This window comes from Thamnophis sirtalis, unplaced genomic scaffold (genome assembly GCF_051295495.1).
Source record: "Thamnophis sirtalis isolate CommonGarterSnake01/CBP01778 unplaced genomic scaffold, rThaSir2_p1.2 scaffold_9, whole genome shotgun sequence".
Lineage (NCBI taxonomy): Eukaryota > Metazoa > Chordata > Lepidosauria > Squamata > Natricidae > Thamnophis > Thamnophis sirtalis.
Window position 1 is genome coordinate 39,485,999 of NW_028261389.1, and position 14,639 is coordinate 39,500,637.

Here is a 14,639-nt window from a genome sequence, read left to right on the forward strand (position 1 = left end):
ATAGCAGGACTTTCTTGAGTGGATGTAAGATGATCAAATATTTGGGTCCACTATAAAGGTTGAGATGGTAGAGAGTATTTGATCCCCTACATATAACTATGTTCTATTTATGACAAATGAAGCAAGTTAATATTTATGCTTCAGTTTAAATCTACTCTAGTATGTTCCTTTGGAAATTATATGTACGTGACATTCTGAGAATAACTTGTTCTATGATATTCAATCTAATCCAATAGAAGCATATATGATCTTGAAATATGATGGGAATCACTGTAAATATTCCCTTTCTGCTTATAGAGTTAAAGGTTGTGTATAAGCAAGAAATACTTTTTCATACATCCTGCTGGAGACAGAGATATGATACAGTATTTAGTGCAAGTGTCAATCATCTGTAGGTGATAGTGCTCTAGGCAGAATGTATCAGCTAAGGTATTTCGGACATATTCATGAATGCAAATTAACAACAATAGGAGATCTGAAAATACTTGATCCAAAGGGAAAATGTCCAAGTAAACAGTGAGTAAGTTGGTGTTGGAAACAACAACTGTGTAAACTGAAATAAATTGATGTTTCAAATAGTGCTTATAGGTAAGGAGTATAATAAATTAGAAGGTAGATTTTCAATATTTGTGGAAAAATTTGATGTAAAATCCCGTGTGAATTAGGGAGGAAAATATTGACCTATTGCTTAAATATCTACCCAGCCAGACTATTTTTTTCCTCAATTCTTTATATATATTTTGTAACATTAACTATTAGAGTGTACAGAAACATTGAATAACCAGAGGGTTTTTCCTATATTTTGTTTTGTTCAAGTACATTTACCTAATTTGCATAATTTATTTTTTGTTTCTGTCATCCTTACTTCTATATTTATTAGTATGCTAAGTAGGGCAATTTTTGGTCTTTTTCCATGTGAAAAAATGTGACAATGATTTAGATATAAACTAACAATTATTCTTGTTGATTTCTGGAGTCAGATGATAAAGAGGCCAAGGTAAAAGAGTGTAGGGGTTAGAGACATATACATAATCTCTGAAGTCTTACCAACTGTTTTTACAAAGGTTCACAGAATTTTCCCCAACTCACAGAATTAGGTGCAAATACTTAAATCTATCCCACTGAGATTGTTGAAGTTTAAGAATATATATTTTTATTATCATAATGCTGAATAACAATGATATCATAGTCTATCCATGATACCAAAACAGTTTTAATGGTAGTCATACATAGCAATTTAAAACATTTTGTACAGCAATACAGAAAGAGAAAGAAATCTGATTACGACAACCACTTAGAATTCATATTTTCTGTTTGCACATAATTTACAGCATGGTACACTAAGAAATCTTAGTTATTCCAATGCATCATGACAGAAAGCATGAAGAAAAAGTGATTCAATCCACAAATTTACATATTGAAATAATAAACTATGTAAGGGCACCAATGTACAATATATGCTGGCAGTGTTAGCAAAGCATAGCTTTCTGAAATATACCATGGTGCACTCATCATATGGATTTCTTAAGGAAAGAAAGAATTCCTCAGCCAAAGTTAAGCACTTTTAAATTCCATTAACTTAAGTTTCTAAGAGTTGTGTAAAAACTTCACAAACCTCTCCAATTAAATGTAAATGACTTCATGGCTTCTTAGTTGTTTGGATCAAGCTTCTGAAGTTTCCCAAGAATCAAGAATTCACCTTGGTAAACTTGGTTGTGCTTTATAGACCAGCCCTATGCATGTTTGACCAGAAATAAATCGCAAAGTATTTAATGAAACTTACTACAAGAAAGCATGCATAGGATTTCCCCAGTGGTTCATTCTAATTACACTTTCATGGAATAATCCTATTGAACAGATTCACTTTATAAGATGATGAATGGAATAGGCTTTACATTTTTCCCCAACCCATAATATAACTTGCAAATAACTGAGCCCTCATTGTTTTCAGAAAGGTTTGTTCATCTAGGCTTATATAAGACTGACCAGAAAATTTTCCTTAGTCGAAATTTGATATAGACCTTAGTGATGTTCAGTAAGAATCAGAAAAATATAACTCTGAATGTAGATAAATACTATCTTCACAAACATAAAACAAAAGGGCATCAGAAGCAGGCAAACTTTTGTTCACAAACTGTAATATTATTTATAGAACATAAGATACAGCCATTTTTAAAAATAAAAATCCTTCTGTTCAATGTGAAAGGTTAAAGAATAAGGGAGAATTAAAAGACAACAAATTAATTTATAATATTAACATTAAATTAAGAATGTACAAAAATCCACATCAGAATTTCAAGTCAAAAACAGTTCAATCAAAATAAAGATTACAAAGAAAATGGAATTATAATATTCTGAGCAAGACTGAAATGGAAGTCAAGTTTTGGCAATATCTTTTCAGTAACATTGTTTAGCAAAATATAGTAATTGAATTTATTCTATTAAAATGAAGTTTTTATTAAAGTATCTGATTCTTTTGAGACTGTAGAAAAAGTGCAGAGAAGAGCAACAAAGATGATTAGGGAAGTGGAGGATAAAACATATGGAGAACAGCAAACCTAGGGTTGACTCTGGACGCTTCTCTCCACTAACAGGTTAGTTGTCCACTGGATTTAAAATTATGAATGTAGTAGTCCTTGAGGTCTGAAAGGTTGTGAATGCCCCAATACTGCAAGTCTTTAAGAAGATGTTGGACAATTATTTGTCTGACATGGTACATTTCCTGCTTGAGCAGGGGGTTGGACTAGAAGACTTCCAAGGTCCCTTCCAACTCTTATTATTCTGCTATTCTTTTGCCTGTCATGTAGCCAAAAGTTATCTCTTCTATATAAAAAAAAGCTATGTAATATTACCAATGTCCTGATGGAAGCCAGGCATACCAAATACAATATGTTTTCCAACTAAGAATTTAGGAATTTGCTTACATAGTTCTTTAATTAGAGAGATGTTATTTCTTCCTGAAATTAATAAGTTATATATTTAAAACCCTCCACAGGTCTGCGACTAAGAAGCTGTTTGATTATTTTCATCTAATTTCCATGTATTTTGGTGTGCTGAAAACAAATAAAATATTCAAAAATCTCCTAGACGTCATGATTTGCCACAAAATGCAAAATTGTCTTCAAATTTATCATTTTTTTTAATTTTTGGTATATTTTTTATATTATGGGTTTTTAACCAAATTTAAAGTCCAAATTACTATTAATTAATTCACATAAGTGCATTTAAGATATAAAATGCCAAAAAAAAACCTTAAAGGGTTTGTTCGAGTTATGTAAAAAAATATAGCACTGTAAATCTGATGGTCAGCAATATATACATAAGCTAAGCATGTTTTAAGTCTGTGCTTCTAATGGTAGAAGGGGTTAATCTTTCCTGAAGAATCCAGTGGGAGGGAGACACAGGGCAGATAGCAGCATCTCTGGTCAGTGCAGGGAGCGTGGCCACACTGTGACGTCTCGTGTACAGACACAGAGCTGCTCTCTCCTGCATGCCACACATGCATTTAAAGAAGTCATACAGAAATTTTTAGGCAATAACAGAGATCCTCATTACAAAAAGATCATCGGAAGAATGCTGAAAGCATTTCAAGCTTTAGGTTGCCTGATGAGTTTGAAAGTGCATTTCCTCCAGTCCCACCTTGACTACTTTCCTGAAAATTTGGGAGCTGTGAGTGAGAAACAAGGTGAACGATTCCACCAAGACATTAAAGAGATGGAAAGGAGATACCAGGGAAAATGGAGCATTACAATGATGGCAGACTACTGTTGGATGCTTCAGAGAGACATTCCAGATGCTACTCACAAGCGTAAATGCACCAAGAGGAGCCACACAAGGAAGAAGAATTGAGTTTAGTGTGGGTAGGTGAGCTCATTTCAGTTCAAAAAAGGATTTTCATGAAAATATTGTAATAAATCTTTAATTTTATAAGTCTATTTCCATTTATTTTGAGGTATTGCCTTATTTAACATAGTTACCTAAATTGTCAGGAAATGTGATGTCCTATGACAAAACGGAGGTCAATTTCGGATTCAGCGCACCAAAAAACATAAAGATTACATGGAATAACCAAAAAAGCTCTCATAATTTATTTATTTTTGCAGACCTGTGATATGTTTGGAGAATATGGAAAAAAAACTTATTCTATTTTTTTTATTGTTCATATTTCAAGCATTAGGAAAAATTTATATCAGTACAAGGAATTGTAAAGTAGAAGTTTTAAGAAGTAGAGATATATAAATGGCAATCCTATGACTTCTGAATATATTATACAATCTTTATCATTGAAGATTATGCATAATATTTGATAATGCTGAAAGAAAGAAGAATAAAAATGAATAACTGCACAATTGAAAAGTATGAGTCCTTTAGGAGCTGAATAGATTAGTCTTGGAACAGAACCATGGGAATGGATTTAAGAAAAGATGCCGTGAAAGCTTTTGGATCAGAGTAAAAATTATTACATTAAAGATTCCCATAGAAGTATGTGAAATTATGCTGATAAAAGTGTTAAAACAAGATAGACAGATGAAGTGAAAATGGCTATGGATGAGGAAAAAAGTGTAAAAGAATAATTGTTGGGGGAAAACAGGGTTGTGAAAAAGAAAGTATATAATGTATGTAAAAAGAAGAAAAATAATTGCAATGAATATATATAGTAAAAAAAAAGAAGGAACAGTTCTAGAAACTAATACCTAATTAACTCTATTATTTAGAAAGATAAATATTCAAGGATTTAGGCATGAATATTTTCCCCTCCAAAGAAGTCCTAAACTTTTGGAAGTGGTGAGCAGGGATAAGAATGGATCTGTCAGCAGGGCAAATGGAATTAAAATTTAAAATTATAAAACAATTTGGAGTGAAAGGGTTGTGAGGAAATTCTGGGAAGAATCTTTTAGAAATTTGTTTGAGATTTACAATTACCACATTGATGACAAGAATTTGAAAGAAATTTTCATTTTCCATGGCTTGACTGTGTGCTAGGGTCAAACTTGGCTTAAGACCCTGAAGACTCACTTAGATAAGAATTTTAATTCCATATTGCAAAAAAGCCAATAAAACAATTTCCTGCTCTTTGTGCTCCTCCCTTTCACCTCTGTAATAGGTTTTTCGTTATGATGATCTTGACTTTAAAACTGGGCAATTGTTGCTTACTGCCAGAGAAAAGTTAGATATTAATTTAAGTCTCACATATGAAGAATGGAATTGGAATAAATATCAATGTTCAAGAAAAAACAATGAAGAAAAGGAAACCACATATACTGAGGAAATATTGAAGAGTATTAAGGCTCCAAGTGTTATAAGTGAACTTGAAAAAACATTAAAGTATGAATAAACTTTGCGTCTAGTATGTTTATACAATTTATTTGCTTTTGTGAAGACTGCATCAGTATTTATCGATTGGTGGAAGGAAGTTATTAATCCTGTACCCAAAGGGAAAGAATGAATGAACATAAATAATTTGAGAGGAATTAATTCATTAACTCTGGTTGGAAAGGTATTTGGTGAAATAGATGCTTTTCTTTAGCTAGTCCATAGAAAATATAGGCCGATGTCCCCTTAGTTCTTTAATATAATTATTGACAAATTTATAAGAAATATTTTGGTGACTTTTGAAAAGTGTATTACTTGGGCACCATCAGTATGTATATATTTTTGTATACAGGTGTTGCTGTACAGTTGACCATAACATTGAATTATTTGTATCAAATCATTGATACATTAGGTTGTATGATGCAAATGAGGAATATTAATCTGAAAGTGAATGTAACAGAATAGCAGAGTTAGAAGGAATCTTGGAGGCCTTCTAGCCCAACCTCTTGCTCAGGCAGGAAACCTTATAGTATTTCAGACGAATAGTTGTCCAATCTCTTCTTGAAAACATCCAGTGTCAGAGCATCCAGAACTTCTGGAGGCCAAAATAATTAATAATTACTTAATTAGGAAAAATGTAACAAATAATTGTATGCTATACACTAATACAATAATAATAATCAATTAGAAAAACAAAAGGAATTTGAGAAGCTTAATAGAAAGCTGTGCAAGAAAAGACTGATGGAAATATCCTATCAAACCTCTATTGAATACAAATTCTGATATAAAAGTAGTGGACAATGTCACTTGTAATAAAAGTTTGCTGAAAGAAGTGAAATTTATGTACTATATATAGGAATGTTCTTTGGCAACTCACTTATATATACATATGAGAACTGAGTAGAAAAATTCAGAAAGAATATATTGAAAGAAATATGTGCAGTTTAAAAAAAGGTCAAATGTATGGGTATGGAACACATGTAGATTGCACATAAAAATGACCCTTTTTTATAAAGCTATGTTGAGATGATTAGAGAGAAAGAATCAGAATTCAATTGCAGCACAAATACGTATATGAAGGAAGCAAGAATGTGTGAAGAAGAGGAAAACTAAGAGAGTTATTGCCTGATTGGCTGACAAGATTAAGGTGACCAGATTTTCAGATTGGTAAAGAGGGACACCATTGACCGGGGGTGGGGGCTTGATTAAAAATTATATATTTTGTCAAAAGGTCACACAAGGCAATTACACTGAAAGCATCATAAATATGAATCTGTTGCCAAACATCAAAATTTTGACCATGAGGATGCTACAACTGTCGCTAAGTGTGAAAAATGGTCATCAGTCACTTTTTTCAATGCCATTGTAACTTTGGTCACTAAATGAACTGTTTGAAAGCTAAAGCTAGCTTGCATTATAATGCCTTATGCTAGCTTACATTTTCAAGAGAGAGAAACTAAACTCTTTATTAGAATTGAAATAGAAATGAGTAGAGTAGAATAGAGTAGAGTAGAGTAGAGTAGAGTAGAGTAGAGTAGAGTAGAGTAGAGTAGAGTAGAGTAGAGTAGAGTAGAGTAGAGTAGAGTAGAGTAGAATAATTTATTAGCCAAGTGTGATTGGACACAGAAGGAATTTGTCTTCGGTGTACATAAAAAAAAAATAGAATACATTCATCAAGAATCATAAGCTACAACACTTAGTGATAGTCTATCTCTCTCTCTCTCTCTCTCTCTCTCTCTCTCACACACACACACACACACACACACACACACACACACACACACACTCCTCCTCTGGATTCAATGGGACTTTTAGAAAATCCCCCCTCCTGTGCACACTCTCCCTCTTTCTCTCTCTCTCTCCCCCCTCCTCTGGATTCAATGGGACGTTTAGAAAATCTCCCCTCCGTGTACACACTCCCTCTTTCTCTCTCTCTCTCTCTCCCCCCTCCTCTGGATTCAATGGGGTTTAGAAAATCCCCCCTCTGTGCACACACTCCCTCTTTCTATCTCTCTCTCCCCTCCTCTGGATTCAATGAGTTTAGAAAATCCCCCCTCTGTGCACACATTCCCCCCTCTCTCTCTCTTTCTCTCTCTCTCTCTCTCCCCCCTCCTCTGGATTCAATGGGGTTTAGAAAATCTCCCATCCGTGCACTCCCTCCCTCTTTCTCTCTCTCTCTCCCCTCCTCTGGATTCAATGGGGTTTAGAAAATCCCCCTCCGTGCACACACTCCCTCTTTCTCTCTCTCTCTCTCTCCTCCCTCCTCTGGATTCAATGGGACGTTCCCCCCTCCGTGCACACACTCCCTCTTTCTCTCTCTCTCCCCTCCTCTAGATTCAATGGGGTTTAGAAAATCCCCCCTCCGTGCACACACTCCCTCTTTCTTTCTCTCTCTCTCCCCTCCTCTGGATTCAATGGGTTTAGAAAATCCCCCCTCCGTGCACACACTCCCTCTTTCTCTCTCTCTCTCTCTCTCTCCCCTCCTCTGGATTCAATGGGACGTTTAGAAAATCCCCCCTCCGTGCACACACTCCCTCTTTCTCTCTCTCTCTCTCTCTCTCCCCTCCTCTAGATTCAATGGGGTTTAGAAAATCCCCCCTCCGTGCACACACTCCCTCTTTCTTTCTCTCTCTCTCCCCTCCTCTGGATTCAATGGGTTTAGAAAATCCCCCCTCCGTGCACACACTCCCTCTTTCTCTCTCTCTCTCTCTCTCTCCCCTCCTCTGGATTCAATGGGACGTTTAGAAAATCCCCGCTCCTCACAGACTCCTTCAGCCTCTTTCTCCCCTCTTTCTGGATTCGCTCCGAAGTTTTTAAAATGACCTCTTCTGTAGAGACCAGGTTATCAGCCACGTGAGTCATACACTGTGTTTCTATGGCACAGTAATCCCCTCCTCAAACAACACACAATGCCAATTTAGAAGCCCCGAGCAGCCGAGGCGAAGCAGCAGTCCGGGGCAGGGGGGAGGGGCTGAGTTTGGACAGCCTCGGAGGCAGCTGGTAGCTAGCTCTGAGAGAGAGAGGAAGAGAGAGGGGGGAGGGAGGGGCTGCTCAAAGCAACAGAAAAAGAAAAAATCCGTGAGGGAAGTCCACGGTCTCCACATGGAGTAAGTCTTCTCCTCCCTCAGCCATTGGCAACAGCTCCCAGGGACGCGCGGGCGGGAATGCGCTCGTCTCGAAGAATATATGCTCCCAGTTGCTAGGAGAGCCTTGGCGGCTGGACGCTTTTTTGTAACTCTAAAAAAAAATCAGGACTTTTTAAAAACAACCCGGGACACGGGAAAAATTGTGAAAAAGTGTGACTATCCTGCCAAAAGCGGGATGTCTGGTCACCTTAGACAAGATGTTCATAGAAAGGTGATAAACTTGATAAATAAAAAGCAGTTTGTGAAGTACTTTATGGATGTGGTAGAAGCAATGATGGTTTGAAGTTGTATTTATTGTGTTCATATGATTTCCTAACAAAATGATTCAGTAGCTTAAGATTTAAAATTAAGGTAACCTTAATTGTCATTTTTTATTGTCACCCCACTGTTACACATTAAAAATGAAAATCTTTTGCCTGTTCTCAAAAAAAGTATATATCTACCCATACATAAAACACATTATATACATATTATGTATACCCCCCTCTCTCTATCTATCGATCGATTGATCGATCGATAGATATATTATGTATTTATATATGTATGTATGTATGTATGTATGTATGTATGTATGTATGTATGTATGTATTATGTATGTATTGCATTTGTGCTGATAAATAAATAAAGGGAGACTAGTATAGATCTATTTCAAGCTATTTAGCTCTCATCAGCTAGTGATACCCTTACTGGGATTTGAACCTGTGCTGTATTACATATTAGGCAGTTGTGTTAGTCACTAAGCCGGCTACAGCCTCTCAGCTAGGCCAGGGAAATAGGTATGTATTGTGTCACAACCCCTGGTATGCCCAAATATGGGAGGAAGCATACTGCTTCCTTTCTCTGTCTATCGGCTCACCCCAGGAGACCATGCAGACAGGAAGCCATTATTTTTAATGTTCCCTTTGTTACATTTGTTTTTGTATTTGTGCTGATAAATAAATAAATAAATAAATAAATAAATAAATAAATAAATAAATAAATAAATAAATAAATATACACGCATACATACATATATTCACACACATACACATATTAATACTACCTATATATACATAGTATGGTATACTATGACTTAAAACATTATTAAATAAAACAAAATGATGAGGAATCAAATACAATTATAAGAGAAAGGCAGTTCCATAAACATCCAGAGACCAACAGGTAAGCATTGCAAATGTGTTGTAGAGATGTCACATGGATGTACTTGATACTCATTACTTGCATAGAGGCATTAGGGACCACCTATAGTTTCTGGGTAGTTTTAAAAGCATCCCCTGGTGAAGAGCATTCCATTAGTCTAAATAGAAGGTGACTAACACACAAGTGATTATGAGAAATGTCTGCTGCTCAAGAAAAAGTTGCAATTCAATACGAAATGAAATGGATCCTTGCAAAATCCCTCTTAGCCACAACTGTCACTTGTCTTCCATCCAAAGCTTGGAATTCAGAAGGACCCCCAAATCTGTAACAATTCTAGTAGTAATGTGCATTCCTATTCAGAACTGGATGGAAAAATCCCTGGTTATGGCCCATCCATCAAAGATCTTGCATAGGGTTTAATTTAAAGCACTAATAGCATCCAGAAACTGTGACAGTAATCGATGAAATGGCTGAGTGGTTAAGACTTGTTGATCAGAAAGGTCGGCAGTTCAGCGGTTCGAATCCCTAGCGCCGCATAACGGAATGAGCTCCCATTACTTGTCCCAACTTCTGCCAACCTAGCAATTTGAAAGCATGTAAAAATTCAAGTAGAAAAATAGGAACCACCTTTGGTGGGAAGGTAACAGAGTTCTGTGTGTCTTTGGCATTTAGTCATGCCAGTCACATTACCACGGAAACGTCTTCGGGCAGCGCTGGCTCTTCAGCTTTGAAATGGAGATGAGCACCGCCCCCTAGAGTCAGGAACAACAAGCACATATGTGCTATGGGAATCTTTACCTTTACTTACTGTGACAGTAAGTAATTTTCTTTGGCATTCTGTAAACAAAATTGTTAATTCCTATCAACCTGGAAAAGGTTCAGTTACTACTTTCACCCATGTATCTTGAATACTGGAATTCTTCTACCTGCGGAATAGCCACATCCAAATATCTTAGAACTCATAGAAAATAGACGGGTAGGCTTTTATTAACATTTATTAAAGCAGAGGTCCCCAACCTCCAGGCTGCGGTTCACTATCATGTTGTGGCCTATTCAGAACTGGACTGTGTAAGAGGTGGGCTGATGTGCATGCCCCAAAGTTTTATCTTGTCTCTTGTGTGAGTGGAGGTGTGCATGCGTGCGTGCATGTGTACAAGCCCGCTTTTGCAAATGGATGAAAGGCTTTGGGGAAACGATAGCATGCTGCTTCAGGCCTTTCATCGCTTTGCAAAAGCTTTTGGCACGGAGAAGCCTGAAGAAGGATGATACCCATCCCAAAGGCTTCTCTTCTCTTGTGTGAGTGAAGCTGTGTGTGTGCAAGGACACACTGGGCCACTGCTTGCACAGCCCAGTTCCCTTCTCCCCCCCCCCAGTTGTCTTGTAGTGAGCCATTTTTCTTGGCATTGTTATTATATTTTTAAATCTAGCATGGTAGTTAGTTGATAAGAAAAAGAGCATTTACCATATTTTTCGGAGTATAAGATGCACCAGAGTATAAGATGTATCAGGATTTTGAAGAGGCAAATTAAAAAAAAAATTAAAAAAGGTTTTGCACTCTGCAGACCTCCCAAAAATAACCCTTTTTTGTGAAAATGGGCCCATTTCTTAAAAAAAAAAGGTTTTAATAGCCTTTATGAGGCTTGTAGTGTGCTCACGGGGACTGGAGGGAGGCAAAAATGAGCAAAAATGGTCTGTTTTTTTGCGAAAAGGGCCCATTTTTTGTCCCCCCAAAAAAAGGGCATACAAAGCCTTTAGGAGGCTTATGAAGTGCTCCTGGGGGCTGGGGGACAAAACCCGGTCCATTTTTCACTCATTTTTGCCTTCACCAGCCCCCAGGAGCACTCTGGAAGCTTCCTAAAGGCTATGCACAGCCATTTTGCAAAGTGGGCGGGGTTTTGGGAGGCCAAAAATGCTGTATTCAGTGTATAAGATGCACCCAGGTTTTCAGCCTCTTCTTTTGAGGGAAAAAGGTGCGTCTTATACTCTAAAAATATGGTATTCATTTGTTGCATCTGCAAACTGCATCCATATGCCAAACATTCAAGTTGGTTTGAATAAAAACCTTCCTTTGTTTTATCACCATGGTAAACTTGCAAGATAATTGGATTGAGATAATAAGTTTGCTCCCAAATCAGTAAATATTTCCATGATTGGAGATAGATTTTAATCCATTTCTCCTCAATCTAAGTGTAATATTTAAACCATAATGGCTCAGTGAATCTTATATTTCATAACATTAGCTCAATAATTCCTTTACAAAGATATTTTCATCTATGGTATTTCCACGTCATTACTGAACTTAAAATATTATTTTTCTAATTACTGGAAACTTTGTTTGGGTCTGCCATCTCTGTTAACTAAGTGCCTTGAAAAATGCTTCTCCTCTTTATTGAGGCATTTTGAAAGAGAGCTTTAATCCATCTTTTGAGAGAACAAACTTTGAAACTTTGCAGACCCTTTGTGTATACCCATACTTCTCAACCTTGACAACTTTAAGATGCATGGATATCAAGTTCCACCCAGAATTCCCTAGCCAGTGCTAGAGAATTCTGGAAATTGAAGTCTACACAGCTTGAAATTATCAAGGTTGAGAAACCCAGATGTATACTGTCAAATATATGTATAAGACTGTCACAAACCTCTAAGTTTAAAATTGTGCTAGAAATATTTGTATATTTCTTGGCATTCATGTTAATTTCATGCCTCGGGTAGTAGAATATTGGGGTCAAGGAAAAGAGTCAGTAGTGCTGGGAATGCTGTAATGAAAAGTAATGACATAGGTCAAGGGAAAGTAGGCTACATGAGACTCAGGGGAAACGTAGAATAGCAAATGGACAACAAGAGGTGAAAACTAGATTGAAGATGATGAATGTACAAAAAATACTAAACCTTATTTTCATATCTACTTTTCATATTTGTTTGACAATATATGCTTGCTGCAAATACTTGTCTTCTGTCTTCTGATACATATTTGTTTCTGTCTTTTTCTGATACATGTCTGTTTTGTTTTGGATTTACAGAACCTGGTATTGTAAATGTTATCATTTCTACTAGTCACATTTAACATGATGGATATGCACTAAATGTGAAAGGAGTAAAAGGTAAGTCATGTTTTGTTTTGTGGTTTTTATTTTTTTTCTAGTGTTTAAATAGTTTAAACACTAGAAAAATATATTGTAAATATGTATTAATTTGAAGTATTATTTTGAAGATTCAAAATAAAATATAGATGTTTGAAGAGAGAAGTGGAAATATGCATCTGGGCCTTTTTTCCCAAGGCAATTTGCTCATGGGAGGTGACTTCTATTCCTATGTAACACATACATTTCTTTAGAGGCAGTTCCAAACCTGAATGTAAAACCTTGTGCCTACTATCTTTTGAATCCTCCAGGGCCTATCCTGAGCAATTGCAGAACTCTAGTGTCTCATAATTAATGGCACCCAGCACAACCCATAATTATAGCCTCATTTAAACAAAAAACATTACATGTGTTTTTAGTGGTTCATTAGTTCATTCTTCAGCACTATATGGATCCTTGTTCAGTAGTCAATTACAGGGTAGTTGGCCTAGAAATGACTCCTATTTCAATATTATTAAAATTATTTTCTGCTCTAATATTACAATATTGTAGTGTTGTAATTTTATATTTTGTGGCGTGAAGATTAGATTCATTCCCCCAGTAATTTAAATTTAAAAAGAGAGTATAATCTTAGATGAGCTAAAATGGGTATGAAAACAGATGAGAGTTCATTTAATTCAGGGCCATTTTCCTTTTACATGATTATGCATCAATCTCCCCCCCCCTCCTGCTATACAATTCAATTTTATATCAAAATATACCAGTGACTTTGCATCTGGTTAGGGCTGTAAGAATTTTCCAAGAAATTTGGTACTAAGGTTTTCTCATGCAGCTAATTGGAAAGCAACCAACCTGCTTGGAATACTTTCCAATAAAAGAGATAACGTTGTTGAAATCACCAACTTTCATACTTTGTTTTGTGGTATGTTTGCTCAAGTTTGACATGTTTTCTTCTTCTTTCTCTCTCATCCCTTTCAAATGTACCTTGGTGTAAAGCCCTGCTGTGACATTCTTGAACTTTACCTTGACTGCTACCTTAACGTATTGGAGCTGTCAGGAAGTAGAAATGGAAAACATCAAAAACCTTGAAAAAATTTCCAAAGGCACAAAGCTTCTTAATGTTCTGATGAATTTCCTGCTGGCAGATAGTATATAATTTGCTTTTTCTTGATGTCACCTTTTCCTAAATAATAGGAAGCATTCTCGGCTGGTGCACAGAGAAGAAGGGGTGCTTGATAATTTCCTGATGAAGCTGTTTGTCATTTGGCTATAACTTTTAAGTAAAGGGGGAGCAAAATTGGATAGCTCTCCTATAAGCAAGCCTCAAATAGTCTAATTCAGAGTACATTCACTAATTTATTTGAGTGGGGTGTGTGTGTGTGTGTTTGTGTGTGTGTGTGTGTGTATCACCGTATGCACGTGTCTTCAGTTAATATAGCAAAACATTACATCATTTTCCACCATTCACATAAGGGACTAGGACAAACAAGTCATGAAGCTGGAGGGAGCATACTCAGTTTCAAACCTGTTGTTTTGATTTGAAGTTTTGGAAGCTGAATCCCTTGGAAATTTAATTAAATGATGTTGCCTCAATTTTTCAGAAAAAAAATGATAAAATTTTAATATGATAGAAATTATCATGAAGCAATTTTTTAGATTGAGTACAATGCCATTTATGTGATGTGTGGCAAAGCAAAAATTATAGTGATTTTTTTAAAAAAATGAGAGACATTATATCCATCTTTTATTTGCACCTTTTTAATGGTGTGTAATGACAAATTATATACTTTACCAAATGGAAATATGGTTTCTATTTGAATTTTCTAGAATGTGATTGATGGGCTGTATGCTACCCATAGTACTACCTGGGTGATAGTTATTAGAATTTAAATTGCATAGTAAGTATTAGAATATCAAAATAAAGACAAAAGGGGGAAATGTAGTGTAACCTCTTCCTGCT

At 36.0% G+C, this 14,639-nt stretch overlaps 1 protein-coding gene across 5 annotated transcripts in view; it reads left to right on the forward strand.

Moving 5' to 3' along the window:
- Positions 1 to 14,639, forward strand: part of MGAT4C (MGAT4 family member C) — a 370,725-nt gene that overhangs the window by 141,520 nt on the left and 214,566 nt on the right. For all 5 annotated transcript variants that reach the window (XM_087723374.1, XM_087723377.1, XM_087723376.1 and 2 more), the window contains exon 2: positions 12,620 to 12,700. The gene's annotated coding sequence lies outside the window, so the exon portion shown is untranslated. The remainder of the gene's footprint in view (positions 1 to 12,619; positions 12,701 to 14,639) is intronic.